The sequence below is a fragment of the Euprymna scolopes genome, chromosome 7, assembly GCF_053919585.1.
Source record: "Euprymna scolopes isolate OS-2025 chromosome 7, ASM5391958v1, whole genome shotgun sequence".
In the NCBI taxonomy this organism is placed as follows: domain Eukaryota; kingdom Metazoa; phylum Mollusca; class Cephalopoda; order Sepiida; family Sepiolidae; genus Euprymna; species Euprymna scolopes.
In genome coordinates this window covers 131302974-131314487 of record NC_136488.1, presented here as the reverse complement: position 1 = coordinate 131314487, position 11514 = coordinate 131302974, and positions in this window count along the sequence as shown.

The following is an 11514-nucleotide window of genomic DNA, read 5'->3' as shown; positions in this document are numbered from 1 at the left end:
TAACTAGGAACCGCTTGCGAATTTCATACTCCCATGGAACTTCCTCCGTTGGGGAAAGCCGGTTAAATCATAATAAGGTTAGCGCCGTTTCACATACACACACAAACAACTAACTACCCTTATAGACACAAGCAACCCCGATAACTTTATCAGTGCTCATATTGTTGAAACAATGAACCTGCCTACTTCGAAACGGTATTCCGTAATTTCCATGGCATCATCTGCCATTTCCTTCAAACTATTTGAGTATTTGTTGAAACTCGACTAGACACAGGGAAATAAATAACTACAACACAAAATTAAAAAAGAACAGATATATTGAGAGCAAGAAAGTATATACAATATTCACATGGAGTCCATTGGTATGGTCATGGGGAGACCGTCCCTGGAGAAGGTGTCGGCTGGGTGGTCGTAGACTCTCGATCTCGTTGGGGCTCTCCTGTCTTTACGGTACTAACCATATTTATATGGTCGACACTCCGCGTATGATAATTAGGTGGATCCTACCACAATAGTCTTATAATGGGAACATTACCTTCAAAGACGTTGACTTTATGATAATTTCTAATTCCTGTATTGATATTATACTCGGAGTAACCTTCTTAAAATTGCACCGGGGTATTACAATTTTTTTGGTGGGTGTCAGGGTATGGTAAAAATCTGCGATTTAGCAACAATCAGTTATGCTCCCGTTAAAAATATTCCGAAACTTGAGCCCTGGTTGCAAACCTATAGCTATAAAGTCCCAGAATCACAGTGCTGAAGATACTCAATTCATTAAAAAAGATATTCAACAACTGCTTAAGAGAGGTATAATTGAAGCAAGTTATTCTCTGTAGCTGAACTTGTGATTTCTTCACTTGATAAAAAGAACGACTGGTAGTCGATTTATTTCATACAGTTAACCGTTTCTCCTTGCTTGATGCACACACCTTATCACGTATCAAATATATTGTAAATCAAATAACCCAGTATCGCCTCTTTAGCATAATTGACTACTCTAAAGCAAACTTCCTGATTGAAATTTTACCCGAAGATCGCCTCTATACGACCTTTCAAGCTGGAAACCGTTTATATCAATTTAAATGCATACCCGTGAGTATCACAAACAGGGGTTTCTATATTTCCACGTTTTATGAATTCTTTTATTTCTAACTAGCCTGGGCGCACGGCGTTACCCGGGTGTTTAGAGGTGTGTGTTGAGCAAAAGAAAAAAAAAGTGGCAGTAGGCAGGTAGGCTCCAACCCATACTGCGAAGGAGACGTCTTTGCTGTTGCGCCCATCGGAAGTGACGAAGGTTTAAATTAAGATTAGTCAATCGAAAAGAGGGGAAAACTTTCGAAAATATCGGCGGAAAAAAGCGACCCCTCCCTGTAGAGAAGTGACCAGTTGAGGGTGAAGGAATTAATGTTTTTAGTCAATTTTTCGATATTTGTCGTCCGAAGGGTTAGACTTCAAAAAAAATCCCGATCTGATAAAAATCCATCACCTCTGTCGAAAGTTTAAGGCAGACATACAAACATACATACATACATACATACATACATACATACATGCAAACAGACAGGTGAGATTTATATTTTAGATTACAAATTATCTGGAACCATTTCGTATTTAGATGACATAGCTATTTCTGATTAAAAAAAAACATGAGCCTGACGTCAACGTCAACTTGGAGTGTTTCTTAAAGGCTGCTTCAATATACAATCTCGAAACAAACAGGAAAAAGTCAAAGTTTTCACTCCGTTCTATTAACGTGCTTGCTTATAAAATTTGTGATGGAATTCTTCAACTCTATCTTGAGCGTTTGAGATCTCTTTTACAAATGCCCCCTGCTTCCACTTCCAAATCGTCAAAAAGGGGTCTTGGTATGTTTGCCTACTATGCAAAATGAAATGGGTATCTAATTATTCACCCAAAATTAGTCTACTGGTTGAAAATAAACAGTTTCCGAATGACTCAAGAAAGACATTGCCAAATCTTCTACAAAGGTTATTGACGACGAATTACCGTTTGTTATTCAAGTCGATGCCTCAGAAAATGCTATCGAAGACTCTCTCTTACAAGCTGGGAGACCTGTAGCGGTCTTTTATCGGCCGTTAAACCTTTCAGAAACGCGACTTCATCTAGTCCAGTGGTTCTCAACTTTTTTTTTTTACTCATGGACCCCTTTTCCCTTCTTTTTATCTTGGTGGACCCCTTCATAACTATTGGTCATAAGACAATCTTCTATTTTTCACTCATATAAATTTTGAGGTTTTAATAATCAAAGAAATATTATATAATTAAGCTTTATTTTTAAATGAAAACTAATTTAATGCAAATAAAGTATTCTACAACATAATATAATAATTATGATAATAATGATAATAAGTTTTATTATGTTTTGCCTGTGGACTCCTAGAAATATTCCATGGACCCCTAGGGTCCATGTGGACCCCGGTTGAGAACCCCTGATATAGTCGAAAGAGAAGCATATGCCATATACGAGTGTGTTCGTAAATGGAGATACCTCATTGCTAGGAAAAAAACAACAACTTTACTACTATTACCGATTAGCGAGTCGGATTTTTTATGTTTAAATCGTGGAAAAAGCAAAAACATTCAAATTGTACAGTGGAAAATGGAGTTTTTTTTTATTTTTTAACAAAGCACACTTGGACGTAAGGGGCTACTATTTGGGGCCATCTCTAGGAAAGATTAACAAGATATTTGTTTATGTTACATTTAAACTTCAGTACAGCCTGGGAAGCAGGCAGCAGAAAGGGAATTCCAAAGTCTAGCTGTTCGCGGGAACAAACTATTAGAATAGAAATCTTTCTGGCACTTAGGGACAACAACAGTGAAGGGGTGAGATCTTATTGCTAAGCGGGTTTGTCGGGAATAGATACGTTGAGGGGGCACAAGTAAAACAAGTTCATCAGAACACATTCCATTAAAATATTTGTAAAACAGGCACAGTGATGCAACATTGCGGCGATGAGACAGGGGCTGGAGCTTAGTTGATAAAGTGGGACTGATTCGATTGACAGTTCTTTCTTGGACTGTATCTAAGAGGGAGAGACTAGTGGTAGATGCACCAGCCCAGATGTGGCAACAATAATCCATGCATGGACGAATGGTGGCCTTGTAAAGGTAAAGATATATTCTCAGGCGTTAGTAGTCTTCTAGCTTGATAGAGGGAACCCACCTTCTTTGCAGCAGCCTTTGCAATGTCCTCTATGTATTTGATCCAGTTCATATTGCCCGCAAATGTTAGGTCGAGGAGTTTGAAGGTAGAATTTTCAGATAGGGCGCTGTTTATCATGGATATTATCTTTTCATACGATATACAATACCATCCTGGCAATAAAAAGGCTGCTGCTGCTGCTTTTTCCTTGGAGAATTTAAAATGAAAGCATACTTTGATACATCCTGGAGTACAAAGATTTTGCTATTTCGGCCAAGCGCACTCGTCACCTCTCGGTTGTGTTGTCATTGTTCTTAGTAGGAGTTGTTAGATGAGTCATCGTCGGTGATGTTCCCTTGAGACTGAGTGACAATATGTCTTCTTTGATTTCCAGATTAAGGGGGAGGGCAGTTGATTAAATTTCGTACGGTTGCAGTTCCTTCGGATGGTGGTATTCTTTATATGTTTTTGTTTTCTTCCTGTTACAACTTCCTGGTGACTGGTTTCCACATTCGAGGATTTTCCTTACGATTTCAGCTATTTTCATTATTATCGTTTGATGTATAATCCTTTTGATTCCAAATTCATTTGTATACGATTTTTCCAGGACTGTCTGCATTTGCTGTTTTCTTCTCTTGTCTATCCTTGGTTTGATGTGGTTGGTTCTAATCGCGTTACCTTGTGTGGCTGTTATTAGGGATTTAGTTTCCCTGTTTAGGTTTCTTTTTTTGTAGCCATTTCCAAGTATTTTCGTAAGGCTCACCTTTTGTCATCCTTATGAATCGTCTTTATAGCCGTTTTCTTCCCATTTTTCTTTTCCTCTGTTATTCCTCGTCTCTTTTTCTATTTTGTTTGCTTCTTCAGTGTCTCTTGCTGCTGTAATTATTCTTTCGGTATTCTGCATTATATATTTTTCTATTTCTTGTTTTTTGTGTAAGTTACGCAGTCTTCTATACAGACCAACCCTCTTCCTCCTTCTTTCCTTTTCACATATAGTCGTTCAGTATCATCTTTTGGGTGTAGTGCATTGTGCATTGTCATGAGTTTCCTGGTCTTCTGGTCGATATTCCTTAGTTCTTCTTAAACCCAGCTTATAAACGGTCCAAAGCATCTTACGAATGTCACTGCCTATGTTTTTATTCTTTTAATTAGGTTTCTACTATATAGTTTAGTTTCGAGCAGTTTTCTAGTTCTTCTGAGTTTGTCTTTCATTTCTGTTGCTTTCATGGTGTCTGCTTCCAGCACTCCCAAGTATCTGTAGCTATGATATTCACCTCATCTGTTTGATTGCGTAGTACTATTCCTTCTTTGGCTTTAAGTTTCCCCTTCCTCAAGGTCAGTTTTCCATACCAAATTTCATTTAGATATATACTGGCTAAAGATTCTGGTCGTATTTATTAGTATCTCTAGTTCTGTCTTTGTTTTTTTTTTCTAACAATTTCAGCTTATCCATGTACATTAGGTGATTCATTCTTTCTTCTGTATTAGTTAACTTGTATCCGGCTTAGCATTTTCTTAGTATGTTGTTCAGGGGCATCATGGCTATAATGAACAGTAAGTTATGATATGGAATCACCTTGGAAGATCCTCTTTGTATTTTAATCTCAGTTATGTGTTGTCCATCAGCTGTCAGCTGAAGTCTCCATATTCTCATTGCATTTTCTATCAGATTGATTATCTTACCTGGTATTTTGTACATTCTTAGGCATTCCATTATCCATGCTTGCGGGATTCTATCATGTTTTTTTTTATAGTCTATCCATGCCATGGCTGTTCTTTTTTTCTACTTTGGGCCTCCTTCAGAATCATTTGATCTATATATAATAGGCCATGTGTTCTTCTTTTCCCTTTTTGGCATCCTTTAGGGTCCTCTGGGAGAAGTCCGCGGTTAAGAAGGGACTGATAAATTTGTTCACTGTTGTGTAGTAAGTATTTTCCACGTTGTAGATAAACAGGTTATAGGCTTCTAGTTGCTGGGAATGGTCCCTTTTTCTGTGTCTTTTTGCACAAGGGCGGTTCTAAGTTTAGTCATCCATTCTGGTACATGTGCTAGCATGTAGTGTCGTGAATTTCTTAAACAAATAGGCATGTATTTCGTCATGACCTGATGCTCTCCAGTCGGCTATTTTTCGTAAGATTGTCTTGTGGGTTCCCTTGCTGATTTCCTTCTTCTTTCCTTCTTCGATCTGCTGTGATCCTTTCTTCATTTCTTTCAATCATTTAGCTTTTCTACTATGTTTCTTTTGTTCTTTCCATATCCGATTTATTTCCGTCGGGTCCGGTTGTTCTGTTTTCGTTTTTCCCCATTTACGTTTTGGGAGAATTAGCTTTCTTCTTCTTCTTCATCATCATCATCACCATCATCCTTATTATTATTATTATTATTATTATTATTATTATTATTATTATTGGCTCACAAGGAGCCTTCACACAGGTCTTCAGAGATCTGTCTCTCTGAAAACAGCTTGTGGTGTTCCCTGGAAGCTGAGTGACAACAAGTGTCCCCAGGTTTCCAGTACTCTCCACCTCTTTCGATAACGTTTGCAAATAAATTTATAAACAGCTGTAGCCATTGATTTCTCGTTGGCAGCGGATATTGGTCTTCACTGGAATTTGAATGGCAATAAGCTCTCTTCGCATTTATTCGGTTGAGGTCTGGTCAGTTGATCGGTCTTTCCTTCCTCCTTGACTCTTAGTTATTTTGGTGTCGCTCTTTTATGGTAGGGGGACAGTGATGTGGCAATGGGAGTATGGTTGGGTTAAAGAACTTATAGATATGCGGTTTCAGTGTTCTTGGTTCCATGTAGTGTTTCATGTTTTGCCTTTGCAGAAGTTTGTCTGGCCCGCATTTGTTGCTCCTGTGTGTTAGTTTCCACATTCAAGGGGGGTTCTTAATATTTCAGCTGTTTTCATGCTGTTGTTGTTCGTTTTATTTTTCCAGTCATTCCTTTGATTCCAATTTCTCCCATTCTTTTTTAAAAAGTTTTTCGGGATTGTTCCTAGTGCTCCTACTATTATAGGTATTATTTTGATTTTCTTCATCTTCCATATCCCTTTCAACTCTCTGGCTAGCTCTGTGTATTTGTTCCGTTTCTCCTTTTCTTTGATATTCCCCCTGTGGTCAGCTGGAACAGCAAACTCTACTATTTGACACCATTTTTCTTTCTTGTTAATCATTACATCCGGTCTTCTTGCTTGGATGTGTTTATCAGTTTGTATGTCCATATCCCATAGGATTTTGTGATTCTCGTTTTCAAGTATTGTTGCCGTTTTATGTTTGTACTACTTGTCTGTGCGTTCGAGATGCAATTCTTTGCATAATTCCCAGTGTACTACCCTTCCCACCTGGTCGTGTCTGTTCTTGTATTCCTTTTGAGCCAGTTTGCCGCATTCACTTATTATATGGTTTATCGTTTCGTCTCGTTGTCCACAGAATCTGCCTTTGCTGTTTTCTTGTGTTTTGTCGATCTTTGTTTTGATGTGGTTGGTTCTTATCGAGTTGACTTATGCTGCAGTTATTAGGGATTCAGTTTCTCGGCTTATGTGTCCTTTTCGCATCCATGTCCAAGTGTTTTCGTTATTCTCATCTTTTGTCGTCCTTTAGAATCTTCTGTGTAGTTGTTTTTCTTCCAACTTTTTCTTTTCTTGTCTTATCCTCTGTTTTCTGTTTTATTGATTTTTTCCATGTCTCTCGATGCTATGATTATTCTTTCAGTCTTTAGTATTAAGTATTTTCTAGTTCTTTTTTTTTGCCGTAATTCACACAGTCTTCTATACTAATCGGTCCCCTTCCGCCGTCTTTCTTTTTTACGTAAAGCCAGTCAACATCGTCCTTCGGATGTAGTGCGTTGTGCATGGTCATGAGTTTCCTGGTCTTCTAGTTGAGCTGTCTTAGTTCTTCTTTAATTCACCCTATGAACGGTCTAGAGTATCTTACTAGTGATACTGCCCATGCATTTATGCCTTTTATTAGGTTTCTGCTACATAATTTGGTTTCAAGAAGTTTTCTTGTTCTGAGGTATTCATTTCTATTTCTCTCTTTCATTTCTGTTGCTTTGATAGTGTCTGCTTCCAGTATTCCTAGGTATTTATAGGCGTCTTGTTCTCCTAGTGCTCTTGTCTCCGCTTGGTTAGGTAGTTCCATCATTATTATTATTATTATTATTATTATTATTATTATTATTATTATTATTATTATTATTATTCATAGTAATATCAACTTTTGGATGCTTTTAATTAGAGATATTTCTTTGAACATCAGGCCAAGTCATTTAACTCTATACATTGAAGCTGCACCTTAACATTTTCGCCGTTTCTAACAGGCGAGCAATTTTACAAAATTGCAAATGGAATTGTCTCGTCAATCTAAGTAAGCCATTTATGGTGGCTTTTCGTTATGATCTCAAGCGTTCAAATTACAATGGTAATCCCTTTGACTTCTTTACATATCCATAGTCTAACTAATTTCCATTTCAGATCTCGGTATTTATTTATTTATTTATTTATTTATTCATGATTTTTCTCTGGCACTCATGTATCGAAATGGTAGGCTATGTCAATGATTAAGTTTTTGTTTAGGAAAAAAAAATAGTTTTGGAATGTTCAAGGATCTCATTGCTTTTTATGTGCCTGCCCCAACGAAGTATGACATTATCGTTTTTCTTTTACTACTTCTACTTGGTGCTCATACCATTTCTCACTGTTCTCTAATTCATAGAGTTTGCATATATTCCAATGTAGGATCTGTGCGACTTTGTCATGTCGCCATTTTATTTATAATGATGATGAGGCATTCTGATATCATATGCGTTAATGGCTCTTCCATTGCGTTACACGCTGATTCTGCAGCTTTGTAAATGTAGTGTTTAATGGACGCATTGCGAGTTGCTTGTTCTTGGGCTGCCATTAATGTGCTCTTAATCGATATTTGAAGATCACTCCTTATCAAGCAATTCCAGCTGTCATTATGTCTACATTTAGTATTCTTATAAAATACTCTTTCATCCTCTCTCTTGCAACCTATGACACTTTTTCACGCAAGGTCTTTTCTGGTTTCACTTCACGAAGAAGAGTTTCATTACTTTAATATATATATATATACTTCAGAATAGTCTTTATTTAACAATCAGTTGTTATGGAAACGTGAGATTGTAGGTTTACAAAATATTACTGGCAGTAATATTCTATAAGTTATCCCATCTAAACAAGAATTGCTCGATATGCAGGATAGAGCAAATACATTAAATTGTAATTCAATGAATTTCAAAAAACTCTCATTGAAATGAAATGAAGTGGTTGAGTTTCATATCAAAGAATTTTTATTATTCTAAGCAAGACAAAGAATGCTTTAGAAAATTAATCTCCTTAACCTATAGGGTTTCGATGTCTACCATCTCATCAGAGGAGAGAAAATATTAGCACATAGTTATAAAGGTATGCACCCTATTTGCTAAAGTCAGTGAGACATGGAAAGTCAAAGTGAAAATAATACATTTATCAGAAGTCCTGTAGCAGGAGGATTTGTAGAATAAGGATATGAATGTTTTTGTAGATCCAGCTTGCTTGGTAAAATCCATGTTATACGTTCTTTACATACGTTTGGTAATAATGTCCAAGCTATATATTGGGTAATCCGCATAGCTGTGTAGATATCCGAATCGGGCAAGTGCTTGTATAAATTTGTTTGTTGGTCCAGCGATGCGATGTTCCGATGAACAAATAAACAGTCATAAAACAAGGAAAACATTCACGTACATAGGTGCATCATCAAGCTTAATAAAAATAAGAATCTCAAACCACCTACATTCCTTCAAAAATGAAAGATCTCAAAACAATGATAATAATAGTACATCCTTAACTAAATTAATCAACAGCCTAGAGGACAAGAAAATTCCATATTCAATTAAATGGAGAATACTGAATAAATCTAGATCATATGCCCCAGGGGATAAGTGTTGCAATCTTTGTATATCCGAGGCAGTTAAAATCATAACCTTCAATAAACCCATAATAAATACCAAGAATGAGCTAGTGCCCAGATGTAAACACAAGAAAAAATTTAAATACAGCCATCTTAAAATAAAATAACATACACTCTCTGTATAAATGATAAATAGGTAAAAACAAAGGACTAAATACACACCAGTCTTGACTAAAATCTAAACAATTACTTTACTAATATAATAATGTTCATTTTCTAAAGATAGGTTCTTAATCACCTCTTTTAACACATAAAATAACTTTGTCTTTTTGTATATATGCACATGTTAAGTAGAGCCTTACTATAAGCACATTAACATACTACACTTTGAATCTCCTACACGTAATTTGCACTCTAAGATCTAATTATAATAGTATTTCCAAAAACATGTAGCTTCCCAATTAAAGAATTTAAAATTTCGCCCCAATCTACTAACCAGAAAAGGAGTAAAAATTCCCCATTGCAAGGTAATCTCCAGATCCGTACGTATAAACAAGATAGAACTTATACTCAATGATGCGTCATCCCTGTTGGTAATAGGTTAATTAAATTCTATAGCCATAGTTACGCAACCCCACTTTTTTCATCTTATTATTGTTAAATAAGCAGTGTAGGGGTTAAAAATTATCTATGATAAACTTAGGTAAGTTACATACACTAATTATTGTTATAATTAATGGTGTTAAATAATGGTATGCATTCTTTATGTCTAAATATATTTTTTTGTATATATGAGGGTATATCTGGGTATATACGGAACACGTGTTATATGTGGGTATATATGGGCTTAGATGTAAGTATATATAGAATGGGTAAGCGTATGTGTGTATAAACTGTATGGTTGCGTGTATGTAAAATATATATTGTATACGTGCATGCATGTGTACGTGTGTATGTATGTGTATATATATGTATATATTCTTGGATTGAAGGTTCCCAGACATAGAGATTGGTTTGCTGATAATTTCGATCAAATTAAGCCTCAAATTGATAGAAAGCGGAAAGCTTATTTGAAACTTCTCAACTCTTCACCTCTGAACGAGCCAGCGCTCGCTGCCCACTTTTCTTCTGTTCGGAGTGAGGTTCAGTGTTGTGTGCGCCAAATAAAAAAAACAAATGGTGGTCTAACCTCTCCAGGGAGATACAGACTGCCTATGATCATAGAGATGTCAAGACATTCTACATTTTGCTTCATCAGGCTTATGGTCCGAAATCCTCTTCAACTACACCACTCCTGGCGAAGGACGGGAAAACCTTGCTGAAAACCTCAGATGAAATTAAGCATCGATGGCATGAACACTTTCATGATCTTTTTCATAACCCATCCAATGTTGATGTTGCTGCAATAGAAAGTATCCCTCAATGTTCCTTTTGTCCGGAACTTGATGTTGAACCGACTCTTGTGGAAACAGTTGACTGCATAAAACAGATAAATTCGAACAAAGCCCCTGGGCTGGATGGCATCCCTGTTGAGCTGCTGATACATGGTGGTGTCAATGTACATTGTGTGGTCCACTCTTTGATACTGTCAGTATGGTAGGGTGACCCGGTTGGCCAAGATTGGATAGATGCTATCTTGGTTATGTTGTACAAAGGAAATGGTACAAGATCTGATTGTGGAAATTATCGAGGTATCTCGCTGCTGAGTGCGGTTGGAAAGGTATTTGCACGGCTCTTGCTAAACCGATTAGAAAAGTATGTATGTCCTAATATCATTCCGGAATCCCAGTCTGGTTTTAGAGGTGGGCGAGGAACTGTGGATATGGTGTTTTCTGCTAGACAGCTCTTGGAAAAATTTATTGAACAGCGTATGCCTCTTTGCCAGGTGTTTGTGGACTTAACCAAGGCGTTTGACACAGTCAACCGTGAGGCTCTCTGGAAAGTGCTGGAAAAATTTGGCTGTACACCTGCTTTTACAGACAAGTTCAAGCAACTTCATCATAGTATGAAAGGTCGCGTCAACTTCAATGGTCAGCTTTCGGAAGAATTCCCCATTGATAATGGTGTGAAGCAGGGTGATATAGCTGCACCAACATTGTTTTCGCTCTATTTGACTGCTGTGCTCTGGTATGGTTTCCACGATTGTGATATGGGTGTTTATATTAGATTCCGAATGACTGGAAAGGTGTCCAACCTCAGAAGATTCCAAGCCAAAACACTTGCTAGTGATGGACTTGTTAGGGAACTGTTGTATGCTGATGATGCTGACCTGGTAACACATTCCTCAGTAGATATGCAACTAGTGATGGACCTCTTTACAAATGCTTGTACCTGCTTCGGACTGACAGTTAGCATTAAGAAAACTAAAGTCATGCACACTCCCGCTCCCAATGATCTGTATGTGGAACCTGATATCTTCGTCTGT